The sequence below is a fragment of the Camelus ferus genome, chromosome 9 (genome assembly GCF_009834535.1).
Source record: "Camelus ferus isolate YT-003-E chromosome 9, BCGSAC_Cfer_1.0, whole genome shotgun sequence".
In the NCBI taxonomy this organism is placed as follows: Eukaryota; Metazoa; Chordata; class Mammalia; order Artiodactyla; family Camelidae; genus Camelus; species Camelus ferus.
This window is the reverse complement of record NC_045704.1, coordinates 50141740-50157540: the sequence shown is the minus strand read 5'-3', so window position 1 is coordinate 50157540 and position 15801 is coordinate 50141740.

The following is a 15801-nucleotide window of genomic DNA, read 5'->3' as shown; positions in this document are numbered from 1 at the left end:
TACAATTGAATTCTTGAGCTTTTCATTACATCTGTAAGATTCATCCATATAGCAAAAGTTTATTTTTCTTTCTGTGTTGTATTCTTTTATATGAATATGCAACAATGTCTCCATTCTTCTGCTGATGGGCATTTAGCTCCTTTTTAGAATTGGGATGTTTTGAATAACGTTGCTGTGCATAACCTCATACTTGTCTTTTGGTGGATTCAGTTCCCTGTGGTATATACCTATGAATAGGTATGCAAGTTGATCAGGGAGACATAAGTTTAGCTTTAATAGATACTTTCAAACAGTGGAATCAAGTCACACTTCTTAAGATCTGTTTTATGGCTCAGTATATAATATATCTTGAAAAGTTCCATGCCACTTGAAAAGAATGTGTATCCTAGTTACAGAACACTGTGTTTTATTAAACAACAGTTAGATCAAGGAGGTTGATAGTGCTGATCGTGTCGTTGATTCTACTGATTTTTTTTGTATTAATTATTGAGAGGACATGTAAATATCTACAACTATGATTGTGCAATTATCTATTTCTCCTTTAATTCTATTTTTGTTTCACGTATTTTGAAGCTCCATTATTAGGCACATATGTATTAATAACTGCTATGTCTTTGTGATGAGTTGGCATTTTTTCCATTATAAAATGTCGTTCTTTACCTCTATCAATATTCTTGTCTTGAGGTTTATCTTACCTAATATTAATATAGCCATTGCATCTTTCTCGTGTTTATTGTGTGCAGGGCATATCTTTTCCTATCCTTTTCCTGTCACTCTTTGTTTTTATAATTAAAGTATGTTTCTGTAGATAGGACTTAATTGGATCTTGCTTCTTTTTTTCCTCCAGTCTGACCATCTCTGTCATTTAATTGGCATATTCATTCCACTTACACTGAATATAATTTTAGATAAAGCTGAATTTTGGCTTACGATTTTGCTCTTTGGTTTCTAATTGTCCTATATGTTTTTCTTTTCCCTTTTCCTTCTTTTCTACCTCATTTTCACTTGATGAAATACCCTTCATATTTCACTTAAGTCTCTTTATTGGTTTTTTTAGCTATATATCTGTGCATCTTTTTCATGTTAACTTAGAGATTACATTAAGAATAATAAAATTATCACAATCAATTTAGTGTTAATGGTGTACTATCTTTTATGAAATATATAAATTTTCAACACTGTAAGTCTACTAACTCTAAATCCCCACTCATTGGCTATTGTTGGGATACATATTCTATCTTCCCATGTTATAAACTGCAAAATTAGGACATGTTACAAACTGCAATTTAGAGTTCTCATTTTTGCTTTAGAGTCAAATCATGAAGAATATCATTATCTCTCACGTGGACTGCTATAATAGTCTCTCAGCTAACTTTCCATTTCCATTATTTCCCTACTTTTTTATGCCATTGTTTACACAACAGCCAGAGATACTTGCTTTCAAGTGTAAAATGGACAATGCCACATGTTCCAAGCTTAGTTTGCTTCAAGGACTTCCCAGGATGAAATGCAGACTCCTGAAATGATCTTGTATTAATTTTCCAGGGCTTCTATAACAAAATATCAGCAACTGGATGGCTTAAGCAACAGAAATTTATTTTCTCACAATTCTGGAGGGTAGAAGTCCATGATCAAGGGGCCAGTAAATTCCATTTCTTGTGAGACCTCTCCTCCTAACTTGTAGAAGGCCTCATTCTTACTGTGCACTCACCTGGTCTTTCCTCTGTGAGCACAAAGAGAGAAAGAGAACTCTGGTGTTTCTTCTTCTTCTTCTAAGGACATCAATCCTATCATATAGGACTCCACTCTTATGAGCTCATTTAACCTTGATTACTCCCTTTGAGGCCCTACCTCCAAATACAGTCTCATTCTGGGTTAAGACTTCAATATATGAATGGGGGGGGGGGGGGTACAATTCCGTCCAAATAGGCCTGAAACGCTCTGCCTAGACCTAAGGAGGAAAAGATCTGACCAGCTTGTACACAACCCAAAACACACAGGCACAAACAGGCACAACAGCTCGTCCCTATTAAGGAGTCTGTATCAATGTAGGATGGACCTCACAAGGCTTGTCTGTGTATATATAATTTTTATAGACTCGTAGACCCTGCCTCTTGGAGCAATTTGAATTCTGAAAAAAAAAATCATATTTTGGTCAATGAGTGAAATTACAATACAATTTAAACCTAGGTATGATCCAGGCACAGTCCATTGGAACGCCTCTGTGCCTCCCAATTACATCTCAGTGTGAGTACCGAGTACACGGGAATAGAGTTCTTCATGCTCAAGAAGATCCCCAAGACAGGGTCCTAGCAACAACAACGTGGTACTTAGGAGCCCCAAGAAAAGGGCCAGGGAGAAGGAAAGAAGGTGAACCAAAAGTAAGTGAGCTGAAAAGATTACAGCTGACCCCTGAACAACATGGGTTTGAACTGTGCAAGTCCAGTTACACATGGATTTCTTTTCAATAGTGAATTCTATAGTACTACACCATCCAAGTTGGTTGAATTCGTGGATGCAGAACCATGTATACAGAGTCCTGTATGCGAAGGAACCACAAATTTGAAAAGTCAACTATAAATTACATACAAATTTTCAACTATGTGACCCTGACCCCTATAGTGTTCAAGGATTGACTGTATGTTCAAGCACTGATTTTGTAGATGATTCAATTAGCTGCAGAGAAAAAGGAAAAAAGTTGGTACAAACTTGGCCTACTTGCTGGCTACATCATTTTTCCATGACAAATGACTGGGTTTTTTTTTATAATACATTTGAGTAACTGCAGTTGACTCTTACCCAGAAACAAGATAATTCACTAAAATAATTCAGAAATTATTTTTAATACTTCAACAAAAAGGCTATGTCTCCTATCTCCTAGGCCTGCCTGAAAATGAAAAGCTATATTCTATGATAACATATAATAAGTCTGACTCTTGTGTAGATGTGACCTTTATTATTTTAACTGAACTGGATGTTTGCCTGAATTGTCAATAATGGGTGGTTTCAAAATATAAGAGCAAATGCAGCTTTGCCTTATTCCACATGGCACCTTGTTCGAAGTGCTGAGACTGACAGACCCAAAGAAGACTCCACTCTTGATCTTTTCCATTCATTCCATAACATTTGTATTTGTTTCCTGTCACTGCTCTATTAAATCACCACAAACATAGTAGTTTACAGTTCTGAGGTCAGACATCTGATATGGGTCTCATCCAGCTGCAATTATGGTATTGTAAGGACTGTGTTCCTTTCTGGAGGCTCTAGGGTTAAGATCTTTTTCCTTGGTCATACAGGTTATTGGTGTTTCAGTTTCTGTATTTGAAGAACTGAGATCTCTGTTTCCTTCCTGACCATTCCCAGCCTCTATAGGATGCTCTGTAGGGTCACTGTCCCCTTCCTCCATCTTTCAAGGCAGCAATGATGAGTCCCTCTCACATTTTGAATCTTTCCTTGTTCTTCCACTGCCTTCTCTATGGCCCAGCTAGATTATATTGAATCTACCTAGATAATCCAGGATAAGGTCCCCATCTTAAGGCATGGTACCCTTAATCACATCTTCAAAGTTCCTTTTGCCATGGAAGGTAACATGTTCACAGGTTCCAGGGGTTAGGGAATGGACATCTTTAAGAGGGCCACTATTCTGCCTACCACACCACTGCAAGGTCTTTAGGTTCACATATCAGACATCTCATTACTGCAGCATTTTTAGGCTCTGTCCTCTCCTTCCCCATTATCATGCAGAAAATGTCACTGTCAAATGCACAAGGGCTATCATTTCCACTTAGACTGGCTTTTTAGCTTCTCAGATTTGGTGGACACCTGAATGGTGTGACTTAGATTCTGTACCTCCATAAAGACCAGCCTTTGTCATCCCTCCAGTTGTAGATTCTCTGCAAAGGGCCCAATTCTATACTTATATTTTCCAATATTCATACACAATACCTTCAGAAAACAGCCCTTTTGTGAACCGTTAATGTTACCATAAAATGAAAACGGTTAGAGAACATAGCAATAACTCTTGGTGTTGATCAATTCCAGGAAAGGTGCTTCAAAAATGACTTCAATTTAAGGTCAGAAAAATACACTGACTAATGAACATTAAAAAATAAAAACAAGGGGAAAGAAAGATTCCTCTTTAAAGTCAAACAGATTTAAATTAAATAATTTGTTAACTGATCTACTATTTGAATCACTATTAAAATCATATACAACGATGTGGCTTTTGTATTGAAAAATAAAGCTAATAGAGATTCTTTCTTATATATGAATTCTTTCTAGGTACAAATGAAAATAAATGTTATAATTCAGTTAAATTAAATAAAATTGGGTCCAGTTATGCATTCATTTACTTTTGTGCAATCTGCATAAGACCAAGTACATGTAAAAGGAGCAAATGCCTCATCTCCATGGTTGTGGCCCCATTTTCTTACTACTGGTGGCTTTGCCCACATCTGTTCCATATGGTGCTATTTAGGACACAATTTGCAAACCTAGAATGTGTATTTAAAATAAGATATTTCTATGGTTTTCTAAAGCTGCCCACCTGTCATAAAGATTACCTCTCCTCCTTTCCTTCTTTATTTTTATTTTTGCACTTAACACATAACATACTATATAATAAGCTCATTTGTGTACAAATAAAATGGCTATACTGATATATAACAGTAGCTGTGAGTCTCCCCACCCTTTGATGCATCTCAGTACTGAGGACTGCAGAGTCTGAAATGTTATATAAACAATAGTAATGACATCACAGAGCCAAGGCAAGGGATATGACATTTATTATAAATGAAGGTTTCATTTGAATCCTTCTCCTTCCTTTTAACCTTAGGGGAGGAAAATGTTTATTTCTTTTTTTTTTTTTTTTTTATTGTCTACATATCTTCTGTTGCTCGGTTCAATTTTTTCCCCCTCAGGTGAACTAAACACAGCAACAGCAAAGACCTGGGTGACAATAAGACAATTCTGAGTATCAACAGCCATGAGAAAGTGATTCAGCATGTGCTTTGCAGAAACCAAATTTATAGACTAACATCCCTGCCTGGTTGGCTTCAGTGAGAGCATCTAGTCATCTCTGATAAAGAATGCAGGCTTGTTCAGAATGTTCTGCCTTAGATAATGCCCAAGAAATCGAGTAACTACCTCCAAATCAAGCTCTAATATTATGGTGGAGTGTGGGAGTTATGAATTTCCTTCTCACATGAGCTGATGGCTCTGAGGGCTGGAGTAAGTCCCTAAATTTCCAGTCCCCACTAGTTATCTATATACTGAACATTCGCTAGTAGAATTATAGGCTTCCTTCCAGCTAGAACAGACATTCTATAATTTTCATCATTAGAATGGAATAACCGTCCTCCAATGACGTGAAACATGCTTGGAATTTAGAGGCACAAAATGATCCTAACGTAATTCAGAAACAGGTTTTTTTTCTTGAGGTCCAGTCTACACCTACTTTCAAGAACAAAGAGAATGGCTAATGAGGAGTCCTATTTCAGCCTATCATTCATTCTATAGATAAAAGGAAAACCTGAAAGCGGCCGACTGGCAATGCCCCTTCCCGTATAGCCTCAGGAATTAATATTTAACTCACTTCAACCATCATTTGTTGAACTCCAACTATGTGCCATGATGTGCTGGTTGGTACAACCACAGTGAGAAATAAAACAACAGCTATAATATTAAGATTAATCTGATCAGGATAATTTTTAAATATTTTAAAGTACTACTTGCAATAAGTATGATAAGGATGATAATTAGTAAGTCCTGGCACAAGTAGCGTAAGGATAAAATTTACTTTGACACAATGCCCGTTAGTCCAAGAAAACAGTATCTATGTACTAAAATCATGTAGTGAGAGAAGATAAAATTAACTGCCTCTGAAAAGCTGACATTGAAACAGGACCCATGCTTTTGTGCTAAATAAAGACATCCATTTGTCCTCTCTTCATACAAGTGGTAAAATCACAATGGAATGTAAAGGAAAATAAAATTAAAGGGAAATAAAAGTTAATGATTTTGGAACAAAGCTGCACGATGCAAATGCTCCACTGGGAACAAGCAGACGAGGAGCAAGTTAGAGGGTTCTGTGAGATGAAGGTCAGTTTCCAGTCCATTCTGCAGAATCAATACGGTGCCTTGGACTTACAATAAGTCTCATAAGTCATAGATTGACTTGTCCATGTATCAACCTCCACCCAGCATAGCTCTCAATGCCTCTCATCGACAAGCACTGCTGAGCAAAAATCTGTGATCAGAACCTGCAATTGGAGTGGAATACTGCCTACACCTAGACTGACAGGGAAACAGAGTGGACAGCCAACAGCAAAAAAGTACCATCACTTTCAGGGGACCATATGTCAATTCCAGAATTGATCTTCAAAGTAAAAACTGAAACTGCCATCAGAAGCTTCCTCTGAAATTCCATTTCATAGAGAAGGTTTGTCTCAATGAAAACTGACATTCTGCACAAGTCAGAAAGGTTCAGAGAATCATATTAATGTCCAGCCTTCTTTTTGATGTGCTTTCCTCATGGGAAAATATCTGAAGAAACAGAATAAGAAACAGATGAAAGAGACAATAAACACTTATTCATTCCTCCTATATTGACTAAGCCAGGCCTTCTTCCAAGTGCTAAGTGAACGAAAATAGTCAAAAATCTCTGCCCTCCTAGAGCTTACATTCTACCGAGAGGAGACAGAAAATAAATAAATAAGCACTGACTATAACTCAATAAAATAAAATTTTTTTAAAAAGAAATAGATGTTGTTAAAAAACAAACAAACGAAGAACAAAAGCATGTCATATATGGTATATAAGAAGGTGACAAGCCCAATGAAGAAAACAAAGCAGAGAAGGCAGGGAGGTATCTGGGGGTGGTAGGGGGGAGAGTGGGGGGAGTGAGGCATCAGACAAGCTAATGTTGCAATCAGCTAGAAAAGTGTGCTTTATTAAAGCACAGTTTCCTGACACCATCATTCCAAAAGTGCTCACTGTTTAGGCAAAGGGAAGATAAACACTTGGCTTCACCCAATTCTTGTTCGTGTTCTGACCTCTCTGAGCTAGTAATCAAAAACTAAACAAAGGAGGCATGCTTGGGAAACATTCCCCAGGCCCCTGACTCAATCTAGCAATTTATTTGATGGGATAGAAAGATAAAATTCTGACTGCAATAACAGCTAACATTCACATAACTTTTCCTATGATCATTCAGGCACATTCTAAAAGCTTATGCATGTTGACTAATTTAATCCTCATATCACATCAATAAGGTATGTTTATCATCCCATTTTTCAGATTAAAAGACCACAACAGTGAGGTCTAAACATTCTGGTTCCAGAGACTGGGCTCTTAACTACTATTGTACAGCAGCTTGTGGCTGCACCTAATAATTTAACTGATGTTTCCATTTGGACAGCAAATGGGCAATGTGAAATTAATGTGCTCAAAATAAAACTTTAGATCCTTAATACATCTTCCCTTCCTTTCTTTTCCACCTCTGCAACCTGTTCCTCACCCAGGCTTCCAAAACTGTCTTTATAAATAGCATACCATTCATACAGCTGCTCAGTAAGCCTTGATTTATGTTTCTCTCACACACTTCATCTGATCTGTCTGAAAATCCTGCGAAATATTTTTCAAAACCAGTGACTTCCAATCACTTCCAGGCCACTGTCAGGTCTCACCCACAGGACTAGAACAGCCTTCTAGCTAGTTTTTCTGTTTTCCCCTTGCTGCCAAGAGTCAATTCTCCCTCCTTGATATAGGACTGATCTTTTGAAATGTAAATCAGATCATATAAAGCCTTTGCTCAAATCAGTCAGATGGCTTCTATATTAGTCAGGGTTCTTCAGAGAAGAAAAGCCAATAGGATGTGCGTGTGTGTATGTACACAGAGAGAGAGAGAGAGAGAGAGGGAGAAGGAGAAGGAGAGATTTATTTTAAGGAATTGACTGATGCAGTTGCAGAGGCTGGCAAGTCTGCAGGGGAGGCTAGCAGTCTGGAACTTCCAGCAAGAGATGATATTGTAGTCTTGAGTTAAAGGACGGAAGCTCAGGCAGAATTTCTGTTTCAGGTTGGAGGAAGAATCCCTTCCTCTTCAGGCTACTCCAATCTTTTCTCTTAAGACATTCCACTGATTGGATGAGGCCTACCCACATCGTGGACAGCAGTCTGCTTTACTCAGTCTACTGATTAAAATGTTAATCCCATCTAATAAGTACCTACACAGCAACATCTAGACTGGTGCTTGACCAAACAGTTCAGCACCATAGACTAGCAAAGTTGACACATAAAATTAAGCATCACAGATGCCCATTACATTCAGAACAAAACCATGGCCTACACTTTGTTTGTCTGTTTTCCTATCCTTCTGCTCTCCATTTTCTGGATCACCTGGCTTTCCTTCTGTTCTAGGTACGTGACATGCTCCTTCCTATCTGCAAAAAAAAATGCTTCCTTTTGTCGTTGCTCCTTGTACCTGGAATGCTCTTCCCCTAGAACTCCACATGGCTCCTTCACTTAATTTAGATCTCTGCTCCAATGTCACGTCCTCAAGGAGGCCTGCCCTGGTCAGCTTATCTTCAACAGACCATGACCCCTCTATCTGCCTTCAAAATACTTCTCTGTACCTAGAAGCATATTATGTGCTTATTTACTGTCTCACTCTGCCCTACCAGAATATTTTATTTAAACATTTAAAGCTCTAGTTTTATTCAATGTATGGTTAAATAGTTTCTGCCAGATTGCAGGAGTTCAATGAGTGAAGCTGAATGAATGATGAACATCTTGAAAGTACATTTTTTTAATCCTTTGGTAGAAAGTAACTGTGGAAATATCAAAAAACACTAATAGCACTTTTCAAATATTTATGATGTAACTGAAACTATAAATGGTATTACTTTTTTGCTGTAATTTATATTCCATGCAACACCCACAAACTTATAGTCAATTAATCTACGAAAAAGGAGGCAAGAACATACAATGGAGAAAAGACAGTCTCTTCAATAAGTGGTGCTGAGAAAACTGGACAGCTACCTGTAAAAGACTGAAATTAGAACATCCTCTAACACCATATACAAAAATAAACCCAAAATGGATTAAAGACCTAAATGTAAGACCAGATACTGTAAAACTTCTAGAGGAAAACATAGGCAGAACATTCACAGACATAAATTACAGTAATATATTTTTTGAACCAGCTCCTGGAGTAATGGAAATAAAAGCAAAAATAAATAAATGGCATCTAATTAAACTTAAAAGCTTTTGCACAGCTAAGGATACCATCAACAAAATGAAAAGATAACCTACAGAATGGGAGAAAATATTTGCAAATGATGCAACTGACAAGAGACTAATTTCCAGAATATATAAACAGCTCATACAGCTTAATATCAAAAAAACAGGCAACCCAATCCAAAAATGGGCAGAAGACCTAAACAAGCAATTCCCCAATGAAGACATACAAATGGTCAACAGGCACATGAAAAAATGTTCAGCATCATAATTGTGAGAGAAATGCAGATCAAAACTACAATGAGATATCACCTCACACCAGCCAGAATGGCCATCATTGAAAAGTTTACAAACGATAGATGCTGGAGAGGGTGTGGAGAAAAGGGAACCCTCCTACATTGCTGGTGGGAGTGCATATTGGTATAGCCACTATGGGGGACAGTAGAGGTTCCTTAAAAAACTAAAAATAGACTTACCATGTGATCCTGCAGTCCCACTCCTGGGCATTTCCCCGGAGAAAAATAAAATTCAAAAAGATACATGCACCCCAATGTCCATAGCAGCACTATTTACAATAGCCAATACATGGAAACAACCCAAATGTCCATCAACAGATGACTGGATAAAGAAGATGTGGTACATATATACAATGGAACACTACTCAGCCATAAAAGAAATGAAATAATGGCATTTGCAGCAACATGGATGGACCTGGAGATAGTCATTCTAAGTGAAGTGGGCCAGAAAGAGAAAGAAAAATGCAGTATGATATCACTTATATGTGGAATCTAAAAAAAAAAAAGACACAAATGAACTTATTATTTATAACTTAGATGACTGATTTCTTGAATATGTGTAAGCACATTTGACTGTCCTTTATGATTGGATTACCGCATTCTGTTGATTCTTATTTTGTGGTTGGCTTTATTTCTTTGATAACTATGTAAGTTTAAAAGCTAAAGTTCTAATCTGTTCTTAGAAACAATGATCAGTACATATATGCAAACAAAAAAATATGTGCAGTATATTGTATATATGTATTTACATACAATATAATGTATATATGCAGTCAAACTGCAATAATTCTACCTAATAAATCCGAAAAAGGAAAAAAAAATCCGTGTAATATTCTTTTTCATGGTTGTTATTTTTTGTTTTTAATCTACGGTTCCTACCAATTTTTTCTATTTGTGATTTTTTTTACTTGAAGCCACAATTCTATATGTTCTTTTTCTCCTAAAATGTTTGCCTGGATCAACTCACCTAATCAAAACACTCTACACTGAATAATTACATTTTTAAAAATCATACAACTCTGTTGTACAGCAGCTCTCTAGAACTTATTCATCCTTATGTAAAACTTTAAGTGTATAGTTAACAATACAGTACTGTGCACTTAAAAACTTGTTAATAGGGTAGAACTCTCGTGAAGTGTTCTTACCACAAAATAAAGCAAGGAAACACAATAGTGCTTTTGGAGCTGATGGATACATTTACTACCTTGTTTATGGTGATGGTTTAGATAGGTGTTCAAACTCATCAAAATGTATACATTAAATATATGCAACTCTTTGTATATTAAGTATATCTCAGTAAAGTTAGAAAATGTATCACCCACCCTTTTCTTTCTCTGGGTGTTATGAATTGTTGTAGCCCATTATGTATCTTAAAAACAGCATTAAACCAGGATTTATTTAGATATAAGGATGGGAAAATCAGTGGAGCCAATATTGAAAACTTATTTATATAGTGATTAATACTTAATGTCCTTTGTTTTCAATGAAATTGCTCATTATCTCATCATGTGAGTGATCCAAGAGGATTTTGAGTATTCTTAATTCCAAGTCTGCAAATTAGATAACCAAGAAAAAAATTACTGCTGTCAGATTCCGCACTGAGTCAAAAACATATCTTTAGGAATTCAGAGGGAAACTAATGAAAATTCACTTTTTGACTCCTCTGTGTTTGGCAGAGAAGGACATTACTGAGCATTTTATGTGCCGGATGTCCTTTTCCCTCACAATAAACAGAGACCCAGAGATTTCAGTGTCTGTCAAGGTCACAAGGATGGTCCCTTTGCAGAATCAAAATTCAAACCAAAGCTGTGTTCTTCTCAGTGATCCAGCTACCCCAGGGACAGAAGTCCCAAGACTCCAGGAATTCACCCCAAGTCCCACAGGTCGATGCTGAACATCTAGTTAGAATTTGCAACCTCTGATTCTCAAAAACATTTTCAGAAGGGCTTCCACTACCAGCTTACACTGCAAGAATCTCCAGCATCCCAGCAAGGCCCTTAGACTCTATGTTTGTAAACTGAGATAGGAATGAGATAGTGAAATCTCCAGGAGCTTAGCAGTTCCGCTTGTCCTCTGGTACCAGGGCTGTGGCCACAAGGCAGAGCAGTCTCCCCACAGGGACTATGCCTTAAGGTTCAGTATCCATGTAGACAGCCCTCTTGTTGCTCAAGAAAGAGCTCTGATTTCCAGCATGTCACTCTGCCAAAATCAATCAAATGTTTTGTGAAGATTATTCTTTCATCTTTCCTCCAGAAATGAAAAAAAAAAATACATAAATAAATAAATGAGGTGGACATTTTTATAAAGTGGGCATTTCATTTATAAAAGAAGTGAGAGTTTTAAAGAGAATTCTACCAGCAATCATGTGAATTTCAGGCACCAACCTCTCTGAGACTTACCTTCCTTAGATGTAAAATGACAAGATTGGGATTCTATAAAATACGTTCCAGCTCTAGAAGTCTGTGAGCTAAAATCAATTAAAACCCTTTTGTTCTTCCTCTCAAATTTCACTTCACCTTATTCATTGTTTCTCAATTAAATATAAATATAATCATATTCTATTGAAAATAAGCTCTTCCCCCACCTTTAAAAACACAGCTTGTCTTTCCATTGTGTGCCACCTCTTTGTACATCCCAGAAGTCCTCTTTCAAGAGCTATTTATTTTGTGCTGAGTTTTATTTCCTTCAGCTTTCCTCTGTCTTTGAACAGCAGGTGCCAGAATAACAAGGCAGTGTGAAATTTACGGAAACAATGTGTTTATACAGTTGGCTACCTTATCTAAAATGTAACACTCTTTGACTCTAAATCAGATGTCTTGCCACATGTTACAAGGCACAAAGAATACTGTAGGGGCTAATATCTATCATTTTTTTGCACAAAGGTATGGGTCCCGAAATTACTTTTGTGAAATACAAAATTTCTATGAATCCTTTTGTTATATCTTTATGGCAGCCAAAACACTCAAACTGAAATTATTCCTTGTTTACATTATAGAGTATTTAATAAAGTCCCAGATAAAAATTAGTCACAGCAGTAAGAATCCTTTAAGCATATTAAAACACTTGAATCATATTCTAATTCCTTGTAGAGTCAGACTATAAAATACAATTTTTTGAACAAACAAATAAAAAGACATTTCAAGATTACCACCTTTCCTTGTGAAATTTACTTTGCGATTGTTTCTGTGAGAGCCTTCTCTCAGATGAATTTGTTTTATTTTAATTAAAGTCGAACAGAAAAAGTTCTTATTTTAAATCACGTATCTGACCATGTAGGTATCTTCTATTTCATTCTAGCTAAAGATATGGTTGAATTTCTCCTAGATTTGGGATATTAGCCATTGCTTGCTACCCACCCAGGATCAATATTAGGAAAGCTGATAAGGTAATTGTATTTTCCTGTTTTCTTACATCTGACATTGCCATTTCTCTCTTCCTTGTAAAACCATTACCCCACCCAAAATGGGGTTGGGTTCATATGTTCCAACGAGGGCATAATAGAAATAGTCACTCCCTGAATTTAAATTCAACCAATGCTCTTATAGTGTAGATTGATTTATTTCTAAATCTAATTCCTGCATCATGGGCTTTCCTATCGGCAATGATAACTTATAACAAATCAAGTTCTCTACTACCATTTAGCCTTGGGTGACACCCACAAAGCCTGAATAACACATCAAATCAGTACATTTAATATCATGTGTTCCACACTAGGCACCCCAGTGAGCACCAGAGGTAGAGCTGGAAAAGACACATTTCTTGTGATCAATGAGTTTGTTATAATTTTAGGAGCCTAGGAAGTCCTCTCTATTTCAAAATATTCCGCCAAATGTCCTGATCACAGGGTCTGAGATTCCCATGCTCCTCACTCACTCTCTTGGAGGCACAAGGCACTGTGAGACACCAGTACACAATCTCATTAACACCTGAAAGGTCCCTTTAGAGTAGGACCCAGGAGGATCAACCTATGGACAATCTCAGTATTCTGTAGCCCAGTTATCCCCAACTGTACTGAAGATTAGAACCACCAAAGATATTTTTCATTAATTCAGGAGGCTGGACATAAAGCCCAGGAATCTATATTTTTCAGCCAGATTTGACTGAAACCTCAAGTTTGTTCTCTTGCTTTCTCTCCTTTCCTTCCCTCTCCTTCTCCCTCATCTCCTCCTTCAAGTCTTCCTGCTTTTTCTCCACCTTCTCCTTCTTTCTCTCCCTTCTACAAATAAGGAGGGGGTAGGGTTGGTACAGCTCAGTGGTACAGCGCATGCTTACCATGCACGAGGTCCTGGGTTCAATCCCCAGTACTGCCATAAAAAATAAAATAAAATAAATGAATTAATAAATAACAAATTAAATATGGTAAAAGTACTATTCTCCTCAAATATCTTATAGGTGAAGATTCTGAATATGATAGCCAAAATTGTCCTGCACTCACACACTTTAACATTCATTCATACACACCTTAGTTACTAGGAATATTTAGATTAAATGTGTAAAAGGTCCAAGAACACCTAGTAATTTTATTTTACAGAGATGCTAAGCAAAAGCCTTGATTGTTTTCATGTGCATGCCTTATCACAGGCAGACACGGGGGATTTGGAGTGCTTAGGTAGTCATATACACAAGTAATTTGAGATATTTGTAATACTCGTTACATTTTCATTCTAACAAATGGTTATGGCCCTTTAAATATCTTCTTTGTTATTTCACACATACTTCACTTATATATGTGTATTTCTGAAAGGTCTAAAGGGAATTCTCAAGGGTTTTTTTGGTTTGTTTGGTTTTGGGTTTTTGTTTTAGGGGTGGTTTTTTTTTTTTTTTTTTTGCATAATTCTTTTGGCAACTGCTTGGCCTATAATAACATTTCTTAAGCCACACTTTATAAATGTTTATGACCTTTCACCGAGATTTTAAGGTTTTAAGACTTGAATATATATTAAATGAAGGCATCTGGGATTTTGTTTTGTTTGCTTCATCTCTCCAGAAAGCAATATATGCAGGTAATTATTTTAGGATATGTTCTACTATCCTTTATTTTATTGCTTACTTATTTTGGCTTCGTCATATTGCTTCCATATCTTCAAGTCTAACTGCTAATTATCTTTCCCTCAAATACCTTAGGATTAATTTAAAACAAAGTTGATACCTCCTTTGCTTCAACTTGATATGCTTTCTTTTGCATACCAAATATTTATTCCATTGATAAGTATCATACTCAATCTAAATCAAACTGGAATTATAGACTAGATATGCAAGTCTACTATCTTCAGATTACTCTGAAATATTTTTCTCTTTTGTGAAAGTATGTTTTTCATCTCTACAAAACTTGTCAAACCATGTTGTCTTAAACACTTTGGAATTTTTTTGTAGTCATTAACACCGGGTAGCAGTCTTATCATGAAAAGAGCTCTCTCCTGATCTGGGAATATTCTTAATCAAATACTTTGATTAAAAGGTAATTTAGTCAAATTATATTGCTTTTTGCCCTCCAATTTCTTTCATGTATTTTTTCTCATCCAATTACTAAAAGTAACATGGGTATAAGGAAATGTAAGCTATTTTGTCCAATTATTCTGAGATCCATAATACTAGGGCAGACATAGCATAGGTAAATATTCATTTTTATTAAGTGAAATGCTCTAGTGACGTATAATATACATACCAATGTCAACAAATAAAAGGTGTATTGGGACACTGACAAAAAAATATAAAACAAGAAAGAAAACAAAAATAAAAAACAAAAGGTACATTGGTTGATGAGTTTTCAATATGATCTCAAATTAAGTGTTTAGTACATGATCAGGTCCTCAACAACCATTGGCAATTCCCTGTCCTTCAGCAACATGTTTCCTCTGAACTTTACCTGGACTCAGTGAAGATACGCTTTCTACACGAGAGAGCCATGTGTAGAAACTAGGTACCATGGTCATGTTTGCACAAGTATGAAAATTATGTTTAAAAAACCCTTTTGTACAGCTCCTGACTATGAGAAGACAACAGCTGTTAAGAGCTGGAATTCACGTCCTTAATCCTCTACATGAGTCACTCCTGAAACAGCTGAGTTTAGAAGAAGTGGTATTAAAGTACCTACTGGAAGCCAGGCCCAGTAGGTACTCTAGTGCTAGGTGCTGGGAATACATTTCTATGGGGGCCTTGTGGAGTTAGAAGGAATCCAAACCACAAGGAGGGATACGCCACAGCAGTGGTCAAGTTATGCGCTGAGTGCACAAGGAAAAGGGCACTTATCCTTGCCTGGGTAAGTCAGAAA